The sequence below is a fragment of the Podarcis melisellensis genome (assembly GCF_964234715.1).
Source record: "Podarcis melisellensis genome assembly, chromosome: 14".
Lineage (NCBI taxonomy): Eukaryota > Metazoa > Chordata > Lepidosauria > Squamata > Lacertidae > Podarcis > Podarcis melisellensis.
The window spans coordinates 46,569,089-46,579,962 of NC_138546.1; the positions used below are offsets into that span (position 1 = coordinate 46,569,089).

The following is a 10,874-nucleotide window of genomic DNA, read 5'->3' on the forward strand; positions in this document are numbered from 1 at the left end:
CCTCTAACTCACACTGAACAGCACAGATTAATCTGGAGCGGCAGCTAGCTAGTCCGCGCTCTTTCTGCTTTTTCGCTTGTTTCCTGCAAAAGCAGCGGGGAAACACTAGGCTCCGACTGGACGGTGTAGGAAGTGACATCGCTGAGTGCTTATCGGCCTCTGCACTAAAACAAACAGTGTGGTTTTTCCTTCTTGTCAAATCAGTTTGATCACAGGCATTAGGCGTTTTCCATTCAGCTTCACCTCCAGGCGTCTGCAGAGCAGAAACGCCTGTAGCTCAAGAGCCCTTGGCCCTGGATCCTGTGGTGGTGATTTAGTAGGGAGTTTCCCTTTAAGGCAGCTGTCAATCATAGCCAGCTGGAGGGATTCAGTCCATTTAAAAAGACTGGGAATTTCCAGGCCTACAAGTCGTATTTGTTTAGTCTCGCTAGGATTTTTGCTTTTTATCTCAGAAAAAAAGTCCTTGTTCTTTCCCTCACCTTTAATTCTTGGACACAACTCACCTGGCAACAAAGGATGGCTCTTTTATCGCTGAAGCCACCAGTGCCTTTTCTTCAATGCCCAGGGGACCCTCTAAGTGCGTTCCCTGTTTGGATGTGGATATTTGAAAATGACTTGTTAGCAGTTAATGATACAGAAATCTCTGAAGCAAGGAAATGGGTAGCACTTATTAACTGCCTGGGTGGATATTTCATGCAGGGCTTTACGGAACATTTTTGTGCCAAAAGGAATGTTGTATATAATTGCTACAAATTTCACCAGAGTGAACAAAAACCAGGGGGATTTGCACTCTAAGGGATTGAATGAGCTCATATAACAAGAGATTTTTTTGGGGGGGGGGGTCCTAGGGGCTTCTGCCCCTGCCCAAAAGGTTGTTTGCTTCCCATCCTTTCCCCCCAGGGCTTTGGTCCTCTCTTAGACTTGGCATAAACTCTGGCTGTAAGGCAAGTTTATAGGGCATTTTTCAACCTCATAGGCACAGTCCACTTCTTAGGCTCAAGCTGAGCTCAATGCCTAAAGTGCGCTGAAAATACAGACAAGGAAATGCCACAAACCAAGCTGGACTTAAAGATCTGTCTAGCCCAGATTTGTCTACTTAGACAGGCAGGGATTCCCCGGGGCTTCTATCTTGAGCACACCCAGCCCCCAATGAGGACATGCAATTGGAAGTCTATTTTTTTATTGGCAAAGCACTCAATGTGATTGGAAGTCTAGTTTTTTATTGGCAAAGCACTAGTTTTTTTATTGGCAAAGCACATGTCAGCTCCTAATGTGCAAGAATTGCATGCACCACTCGTGCGAAATAGCTAGATAGGCATCTCCATCTTCAGACTTGTCCTCCAACCAAGGTGGAATCTACACACATGTTAAAAACGTTTTGAAAATGCTTTTTTGAAAATCGTTTTGAAAAATGCATTGAATTTGCTTTGGCTCAAAATCGCCCTCTGTATATTGCACTTTACAACACATTCAAAACATTTTATTTGCAGCTGTATAGCTGAGTCCCTAAACAGTTTGTGCAACAGCGCAACCATGCATCCATCAGGACATTTAACTCCCCTCTTCCCATATACCACATGAAAGCATCTCCAGCAGCTCCTGTCGCTTTTAGCCCCTCCTTGTCCTTGTAGATACCAGGGGACGAAGGAGATTCTCCCCGACTCTCCCTGGGAATCTTTTCCACCTCTTCACCTTCCTGCAACTCTTCCTCCACCTCCTCTTCTGTCCTCTCCGACTGCCCCTCTTCCCCCTGCTTCACAGGTGGCACCGAACCTCACAAATCACTGACCCTTACCCCTGGATCATCCTCCTGCCCCCTTGCCTCCTCGGCCCACCCTTCAGACTCCTGCCTGCTCCTGTTGAGAGCTGCTCAGAATGGCTGGGGAAACCCAGCCAGATGTATGGGGTAATAATAATAATAATAATAATAATAATAATAATAATAATAGCTTCAGGCAGAGAAGCCTCTCCTATGACTGAGCCTTTGGACTGGAGATGCTTCCAGCGATCAAAGCTGGAAACCTTCTCCTTCCGAAGCAGCTTCTCCCTGATTCCAGGTTGCACCTCACCTTGGCAGCCAGCCAAACAGCCTGAAATGAGCTGGGAAATGCTTGAGTTCCTTATAGTTTATTCTGTCTGTTAAATGTGGTTGATTTAATTCAGCCCCACAGTGTAAGTGGTTGACAGGCCCTCAGCACTTTTGGACAGCTTGAACAAAAAGAAATTCCGCAAGCTCTTTCTCCACATCCCCTTCGCTTTCGTGAAGTTCAGAGGAGCTGAAGGAAGAGGAACCCTGCCAGACAACTGTGCTGCGGTTGCCCAGCCTGCAGTTGCAGCAAGGCTGAAGACCTGCCTCTGGCCCAGCGCACAACTGACAAACCGCCAGCTTCCAGGCTGCATCATATGATCCCCAAGCAAAGAATTATTTCTTTTCATGTTGGTGGGAGCTGAATGCACGTAACAAAGTGGCCTTTTTCTCTTTCCCTTCATTAAGAGCATTATGTCCTTCTGAGTCTGGACTGGCCAGCCACCCAGCAACAAGGCTCTCCATGGCCCATCTTGAAAGGCAAAGGACACGATCTGGCGGGGAGCTGTCCTGCCCAGGTCCCACAGAGAGTGAGGGGAGCAGCCCTTGCACGACAGTTCCTACCCATGTGGGAGAGTGGCACGCCCTATCTGCTAGGCCAGCCACCCTGCCCATGAGGTGAGGGAAGGTGGCCGCCTCAGGCCCAGCCCAGCATGCCCACTGCTGCCCTCCTGCCGCTGCTGCACTCTTCCTTTCACTCCCCAGGGCACCTCAGGTGGCATGCAGACATGGATGGAGCGGAAGACATTTGGGACCTGAGGCAAACCCCATCATGGAGCTCCCCAACCCACCAGTGAAGAAGGAAAATAAGGAACAAGGGCTGCAGGGAGAAGATTGACATCAGGGTCTGCTGCCCCAGTGAATCTTGCCACCTGAGGCAGCTGCCTCACCTTGCCTCATGGGTGGGCCGGCCCTGGCCCAAAGTGTATGGTCAGTCAGCAGCCTGCATACATGCAGTTGGTGGCAGGATTTTCAGTATTTCCTAAGGTGGCAAAATGTCCTAGGCAGCCTTGCCTGACCCAGCTGCTATGTTTTCGCCCGAGCTTTTGGAGATGGATGCAGCTGAGGAGCAAATGGAAGAAAAGGCTGTGTTGGCTGGGGCCGATGGGAGTTGTAGTGCAAAGCACCCGCTTGGCTAAGCTCACAATACCCTGGCTGTGCATAAAGAAGACACCTTCTTCCTCCTCATTTTCAGAAATCCCTTTAAGTGTTTGAAAGCTACCTGAATACATTTGCACCTTTTTTCTTTTTCACACTTCTTTCTTTGGCCTAAACATGCCCCATTTATAAAGAACAAGCTAGGGCAGCACAGCTTAGAGATTAAAATGCGCTTTCTGAAAATTAAAGGAAACCCACTTTCCCAGGGTCAGCTCAGCAAGAAAGCCTCCAGCCTCCAGCTTTTAGACACATTATGCGAACAGCAGAGCCCTGGGTCAGGCTCCAAAGAACTAAAGAGCCCACCCTACCATCCCCCAAGGACTTGGGGCTGCCACCCTAAACACATTCACCCCCTAAGCTCAAAGGACTTCCAAGGAAACGTACCCAGGGGGATTTCACTGAATCCATCTGAAATCTCTCCCCCCCCCCCTTTGGCAGATTGGCATCGTAACTGAAGTTCACCCTAATTCCCTGGTATAATTTAGCTAAGTTCGGGTTCATTGAAGGTGTGTAATTTTAGTGAGGTAGTTTGCACACGGATAACGTGAGCTTAAACCATTGAAGAAGAAGAAAGGAGAGCGGAGGAATGAAGAAATCCTTTCCTTACCTGATTGGAATTGCTAGGAGATGCTCAGCTGCCCCCACCTTCCCAGCAGGTCCTACAAACAGGTCCCCAAGCAGAGATGGAATTTGGGTCTGTGGTCCAGTAGCAGAGCCATGGAAAGCAGCCAGCTGGCACGTGAGGAGGTAAGAGCAACAAGGAGCCGGTTTTCAGAAGGTCCCCTTGGCTCCCCTAGTCTGGCTGCACCCAAAGTAGCCCCCCCCCTCTCAGCCCAGCCTGCCTGTCAGCCCACCCTAATGACTCTCAGCTGTTTGTCATGTGGCCTCGCTGGCTGATCAAGTGATATTGTGGTGTTGCCTCCTTTCCCAGGCGCAGGAGCTTGCAAACAAGCCCTTCTTCTGCCCAGAGAAGCAGGAATGTGCCACAACAGCCGTGGCCAGCCCTGGGGCTTAGAGGTTTGTCAGCAGCACAGGCTGGAGGGGGCGGGCCTGAGCTACTCCTGCAGCTGGTCTGCTGGAAAAGGGGGAAACAGAGCCAGACTAGGGAGGCTCTTCTCCACCGAGGCAGACCAGAGGGTCGTCCCTGCTGCATCTGACCACAAGCCCCATCTAGCCTGCCATGACACAGTCCGTCAGGGTCTCCGACCACAGAGAGACTTTTCTCTGCAACGCTGCTTTCAGAAACAAACCAAGCAACCAACAGGAGATGCTCCCAATTTGGGACTTCAGCATGCAACACAGCTGCTCTTGCAATTTATATATCCTCTCCTGCCCATTAAAGCCTATCCCACAGGCTGTTCCAGCAAGGATGAAAACCCTGTTAATTCGCCACCACCCAGCAGGTCCAGTGTAGGGAAGAGTGTGGGAATGGGGAACCTCTGGGGTTTTCCAGGGGTTACGGGACACCAGATTCCCTCAGCTCCAGGAGCTGGCATGCCCAGTGGTCAGGAATGATGACGACGGGGGCTGGAGACCAACTATATCTGAAGGACCACAGGTGTTCCCTCATCCCACTTCCACCCTCCATGGTTTTTGGGACAGCTTGGAAGCAGAGAAGGATAACATGGGAGAGAAAACAACTTGTGTGTGCATGCACAAGGTCCAGCCTTCCCTTAACACCTTTTAACTATGCTTCTTTAGGCCTCAGTGATGTGTACAGAAGGGTGCAATAATGTATTGTGAAATGCTAACCATTTATAGGAGGCGGATGTCACCGTTAAGGTTTAAATTTTTCTTCCAAGCATTAGCAAAAGGGGGTGGTTTTCCACTGGTAGAGAAGTGAGCCACACCTGCCTTTTAACACCCAAGAGGAATTTGAAGGTTGATTAGAGTTTCATCTGCCCATGATGAGTCAGTCATAAGCAAAGAAAGTACATTTCCCTTTAAAGAGAGAGAAAGAAAGCAAGAGTCCCAGGAAGAAAATCATTAAACAATTCAATTCCAGTATTTGCATTTTTCAAGTACGCATACGAATCCTTCAGCCTTTGCAAACCTCATGCCCTCTGGGTGTTTTGCACTGCAACTCCCGTCAGCCCTGATAGCCTAAGGACAGGAGGGCACCAAGTTGGTGATGGCCTGGGACCTAGAATTTGACTGCAAATGGATCAAAAAACCCTGGGCAGACCTCTATAGACCAGGGCAACCTTCAAAGGGAGAAATGTTATTACCTAAATCTTTGGCTGGCTTCTAGGAAGCTTTTTAATATACAATGTTCTCTAGATGTGCCCTCTAGATGTTTTGGCCACCCTGGCAGAACCTGATGGGGAGGCCTAGTCCAAACATCTGTTGGGCAGCAGAAGACACACATATTGTTGCCACTTCAACCACAGAGACAAGCCAGGTTGACAACCTGGGCACAATACAGTGCAAGGAAATGGGAGCTAGGCACCTCTGGGCCCTCCTGCTCATCTCAAGCAAGCTTGCATCAGGCGGGGGGGTCTCCCATGAGGCAACCACCTTGAGCAGGAAGCTGCAAGAGAGGCCCAAGTGACAGAAATTAATCTGCAGCAGCAACCCAGCCCTGCCCCAAACACCCACCCCCTTTGGGTCTCATGGCAACCAGTCCTGTGACGGCACCTAGCAACCACCTGGAAAATAGATGTGCAAGGAGGGTGAGGGTGAGGAGGAATGGCTTTTACCAGAGCTGTGGACTCAAAGGTCAGCATGGAGGGACCAGAGAGGGATCTAAGAGACACCCTTTTAAGACATGCCTATTAAAAGAGCAACACTGCAGTAGATGGGACAGGACACCCAAATATTGGCAGGCTAAAACTGGGAGAAGCTAAGTTGGATGGGGCTTGTGGGTTTAATTAAAGACCCCCTACTTCCCCACCTATAGTCTGAACACTGACTTGAAGGTAGCACCGCCAGCAGGCCCTTCCTTCCCTGGGACTGGGAGCGCAGAGGCCCCCCCCCCCCCCGGCAATTTTCCTGCCTCTCCTTTCTACTTCTATCCCCTTAATTATGTGTGTATGCAGACAGAAGGTCTATTTGTTCTTTTTTGTGGGGGATGAAGTCTCCATGAAACAGATATATACAGTTCATATAAGATCAAATATGTGGGTTCTTTAAATGCTACCCAGCAACATGAGAAGGGAGGGGGGAATCAATGCCAGTCCCATAAACAAACTCATAGCTGTCAACTTTTCCCTTTTCTTGCGAGGAATCCTATTCGGAATAAGGGAATTTCCCTTTTAAAAAGGGAAACATTGACAGCTATGAACAAACTCCCAAATCCACCCGTGGATCATGTCTTTATTGGGATCAATCAATTTGTCACAAAAGTGAAGCAGGCTTTTGACTTCTCCAGAACTCTTCACCAGGCAAGATGTTGCGCAACAGCCAAACTATCTTTTGTCACAGTGGCAAAGCAGATGCCCACGTGACCTGGGATTGAAACAAACGGGTATCTCATACATTTACCGGGCTCAGATTCCTTTTGAACATGGTAGCAAAGCAGTGGATTTTTCTGTGTAATGTGGGGAACAGCATGAGTTGCAAGACTTGAACCTCAAACACAAGAACTGTGCTTGTTGTCCAAAAGGACAGCCTCTTAACATTCATTCGTTCTTTTTATGGATAATAATCAGCTAAATAGTTCGAGGATCTATACAACTTCGTAACATGCAGAAAACAGCAGTCTCAGAGAAACCAAAGACTGGACCTGAGGGAAGTCGGGGGGTGGGGTGGGGGTGGGTTTTGTGTGGGAGGGAGGGAGGAAAAATGGGGGGGGGGGGACAAAGATGATATGTTTTTGAATAATATGTCTTGTTATAATTTTGAATAAAAAAAAATAACATTCATTCTCTGCACAGCCATGATGGACTGGGCTTCATGCAGTATCCTGAAGGGTTTTTTGACAAATGTGCAGACCAAGAGGTGAAAACCAAGAGAAATTTGTCTCTTGCACACATTTTGCTGTGCTTTAAATCCCAGGTGGTGGATACTTGATTTCAAAGGATGCAGCTGCACTGCACATAAAAGAGAAAAAGGGCTGTGAATCATGGCTGCTCAATGAATTTATAAAGTAGGTCTACAGCATCAATCTATTATGATCCATCAGGTTTTGGTACTCATAATAAGCTGCTAGGAGCCAACAAGCACTTACCAGTAACTTTTCTTGGCTGGAAGTGACCTCTTTCTGCCCAATTAAGGCTGCAGACCTAGACACAATTATCTAGAAGGAAGCGCTATTGGAATCAATGGGAGTCACTTCCAAAGAAGCAGGGTTAAGCTGAGGGTGCAAAGCTATTTTTGCTTTAATCCAATTCTCCTCCTGACACAAGGAAGATCCTAGGCCTAGTCTTTCATGAGATCAGGAGTGGGGAACCCTGTGCACTCTCCCTGCATCAGCCCCAGACAGAAAGATCAGGGGCAGAGAGGATGATGGGAATCATCGCTTAACAATGCCTTAAGGGGTTTGCAGGTTCCCTACCCCAGTGTGAGATTTTGTTCTTCCAATTTTCCTTTTAAGCAAACCCTAGGTTTCAATTTTAATAAACCAGCACTACCTGATGCAGGTTGCAACCCTCAATGTCCTAGCAAGAAGGCATCAAAAGTGGATCCCGCTGGGAGGGCATTGTTTTTGTGCCACACGGACTAACAGGAGAGAGGCAGGCAGATGCTTCACTTTGCCTTTTGCAATCAATGCAGCCTATACATCTTTACTCCGAAATAAATCCTACTGAGTTCCAAGATATAGGACTGCAGCTTTAAATGTGTTCAACTTTGGTTGGAACATGCCCTGAAAGAGTGTAGATTTTGCTAAAGGAGATGGATGAAGAATTTGGTTGATGTTCTCAAAACAGCCAAGAATCCTGTGACAATTCAAAGACTTAATAACTTTATGCCATAATAAACTTCCACAGGCTGAAGCCAGCCACAAGCCTCAACACCCTTTGCTCTGCAATAAACCAACACGGCTCACCCTTTGGAGATTAGCACTCTGGGATGCTTTCAAATTGAAAGTGTGTTGGTTTGTTCAAAGCATTTCCATGCCACCTCTTACCCAAAGTCCCAAGGCAGCATGTTTTAAAAGACACAGCAATCAAGAAAATAAAAATGATTAAATATGAAAAATATGACCAGTGGAGGTCAGTCCATTAAAGCAAATGGCACAGTGTCCCACCATTTCCCCCTTGGGCCTTCACATCTCCATTCTGCCAGCACAGCTGGATGGAGAGACTTGAGGCTCTCTGTAGGGTCTGCATCTTCCCCTGCCCTTCCTCTGGCTAACTTGCTCCCCTGTCTACCTACTAGGCAGTCAGTCCCACACAGTGAGCTCACAGGGGCTGGCAGGGAAGTCTGCCCAGGCCTGCCGACTTGGAGAAACCTGAGAGGTGGTGCTGATGCCCACAAAAACAACAGATTTAGGGGTCATTTGAAACCAGCATCAAGGAAAGGGGAGGCACCACTTAGAGCAGGTATAGGCAACCTCGGCCCCCCAGATGTTTTGGGACTACAACTCCCATGATCCCTAACTAACAGGACTAGTGGTCAGGAATGATGGGAATTGTAGTCCCAAAACATCTGGCAGGCAGAGGTTGCCTATGTCTGACTTAAGAGGCTGAAGCTTCACTCCCCCGCAAGGTAGTGCCTAAAGGATGAGTGAAGGCTTCCTTGGGTCAAGGCCCATCATCTGCTCACCCTTAAGGTGTCCCCCAAGGGTTCTGGATTTGTTTTGCTACAACAGGCTCTACAAAAGCAGCTCTGTATCCACTGTCTCAACCACACAGCAGCTGCCACAACTCCTGCAGCTTTGGTGCCCTCTGGCGGCCGGCCATCCTCATGGATTCCTAAGTTCTCTCTCCAAAGTTCCCCCAGATATGCACAACTATGAGTTCGGCTCACTTTAGCCCAGAGGGGAAGCCAAAGAGTCTGGCTGCATCAGGATCAGGCCAAAGGGGCCCACCTAGTCCAGAGGCCCCAAATATGAAGCTGAAAAGCAGGATCTGAGCAAAACAACAGCACTCTTCCACCTGCAGTTGCCAGCAACTGGCATTCAGCGGCATACTGTTGCTGTTGTTATATTAAATTTGTATACCACCCTTCATCCAAAGATCCCAGAGTGCTTCACAACAGAGAAATACAAAATGAGAATACAAAACACCACCACTGGCAACAGAGGTAGAACAAGGCTGTTGTCCGTAGTAGGCTGTTGAAAGCCTTATCCATGAATTTGTCTAATCCTCTTTTAAACCATCCAATGTGGCGTAATGGTTAGCATGTTGGACTACTAGGTGACCATCTATTAGTCTAAGCTACCGCACAAGGTTGTTGTGCGGATGAAATGGGAAGAACCATGTGCATCACCTAGAGCTCCTTGGAAGATAAAGTGGTAATTTAATAATAAAAAAATGGCGTGAGCTTGCTTAACTACGTGAAGCACTCCTTCCTTCTGGTTTTCTTAAATCTGCCATTGGGTCCTAATGTTATGAGAGAAACTCAGTTCTGTGTGTCATAAACTTCCCTCACATCACCTCTTACTTTCCTTTTCTCCAAACTAAAAAAGCCCAAATGCAGCTTCACAAGGGAGTCGCTGCATCCCCTTGATCATTGCATTTGCCCTATTCTGACCTTTTTCAACTCCACAAAATCCATTTTTAAGTGAGCCAAAACGGCACACGACACTCCAAGCATTGTCTTGCCATAGGTCTATTTTATTTTATTTATTTAGGAGTATTTATACCCCGGCTACTGAACAAAGTTCTTGAGGCGGCCTTATGTTAAACTGTTATATTCAAATAACAATTTAAAGGGCAGTGGTATGACAGTCACTACAGCTGAACAACGTATTCAAGTCCCTGCTCCTCTTTTTCTTTGGCGTCCCAGCCACGTCAGTCCCACGTTGAGCAGGATGTCCTCACTGGTGGCTGCTGATGTCTCTTCTCACAGTGTGACAGCAAAGATATCACCTGCCTCCCTCCCATTTCTTGGCTGTTCCAACAATTGTGGATGTCGTGGTTTGGCTCTGTCCTGCTGGCAGGTATATATTCAGCCCCTTTCCTGATGATCCCTCGCACATGGCTTATGGCATGTTGAATTTTTCAGTCCACATCTCTTTCGCTTCGGAGGGGCTTCTCGGCAGCGCTTGTGGGCCGGGTGGGCTTCCCGTCGTGGGGGGCCAAGAAAGGAGCCTCGTCGCGGCCGCGAGGGAGCGCCAGCCTCTCTCCGACTCAGCCGAGGCGGGTCCCGGGAGGCGGCTTCTCCTCCTCCTGCGGCGGCGGCGGCGTGTCCTGGGCAGGGCCTCCCGCGCGTGGGCCGCCTTGGAAGATGGGCTGGTAGATATAGATGCCTCCCGCCACGCCGAGCCCGGTGGCCAGGAGCAGCTGCCCGAAGGACAAGCCCCGCCGCCCCAGCATGGCCTCCGCGACGCCTCTCTCGCTCTCCGCGGTTCAACTCTTCCTCAGGCAGCCGCTCAACCGGTGCGGCTCCAGGCGCCGGAAGTCGAGGACACGCGCTCTCGCCCCGCCCCTTCTCGCGAGAATTGCTGCCAGGAGCCGAGGCGCACATGCGCAAAGGAGGAAGCAGCGGTCGGCTTTGGCGCGCGCATGCGCTCCGACGGAGGAAG

At 49.0% G+C, this 10,874-nt stretch overlaps 1 protein-coding gene across 4 annotated transcripts in view; it reads right to left on the reverse strand.

The window, feature by feature from the left end:
• The window catches only part of RAB27A (RAB27A, member RAS oncogene family), a 19,815-nt gene extending 15,728 nt beyond the window's left edge, over positions 1–4,087 (reverse strand). Inside the window, exons 1-2 of one of the 4 annotated variants that reach the window (XM_081888142.1) lie at positions 3,852–4,087; positions 504–586 (exon numbers count right to left, since the gene is read on the reverse strand). The gene's annotated coding sequence lies outside the window, so the exon portion shown is untranslated. The remainder of the gene's footprint in view (positions 1–503; positions 587–3,851) is intronic. The other 3 variants (XM_081888140.1, XM_081888143.1, XM_081888141.1) reach the window with 3 other exon arrangements.
• Between the last annotated feature and the right edge of the window lie 6,787 nt (positions 4,088–10,874).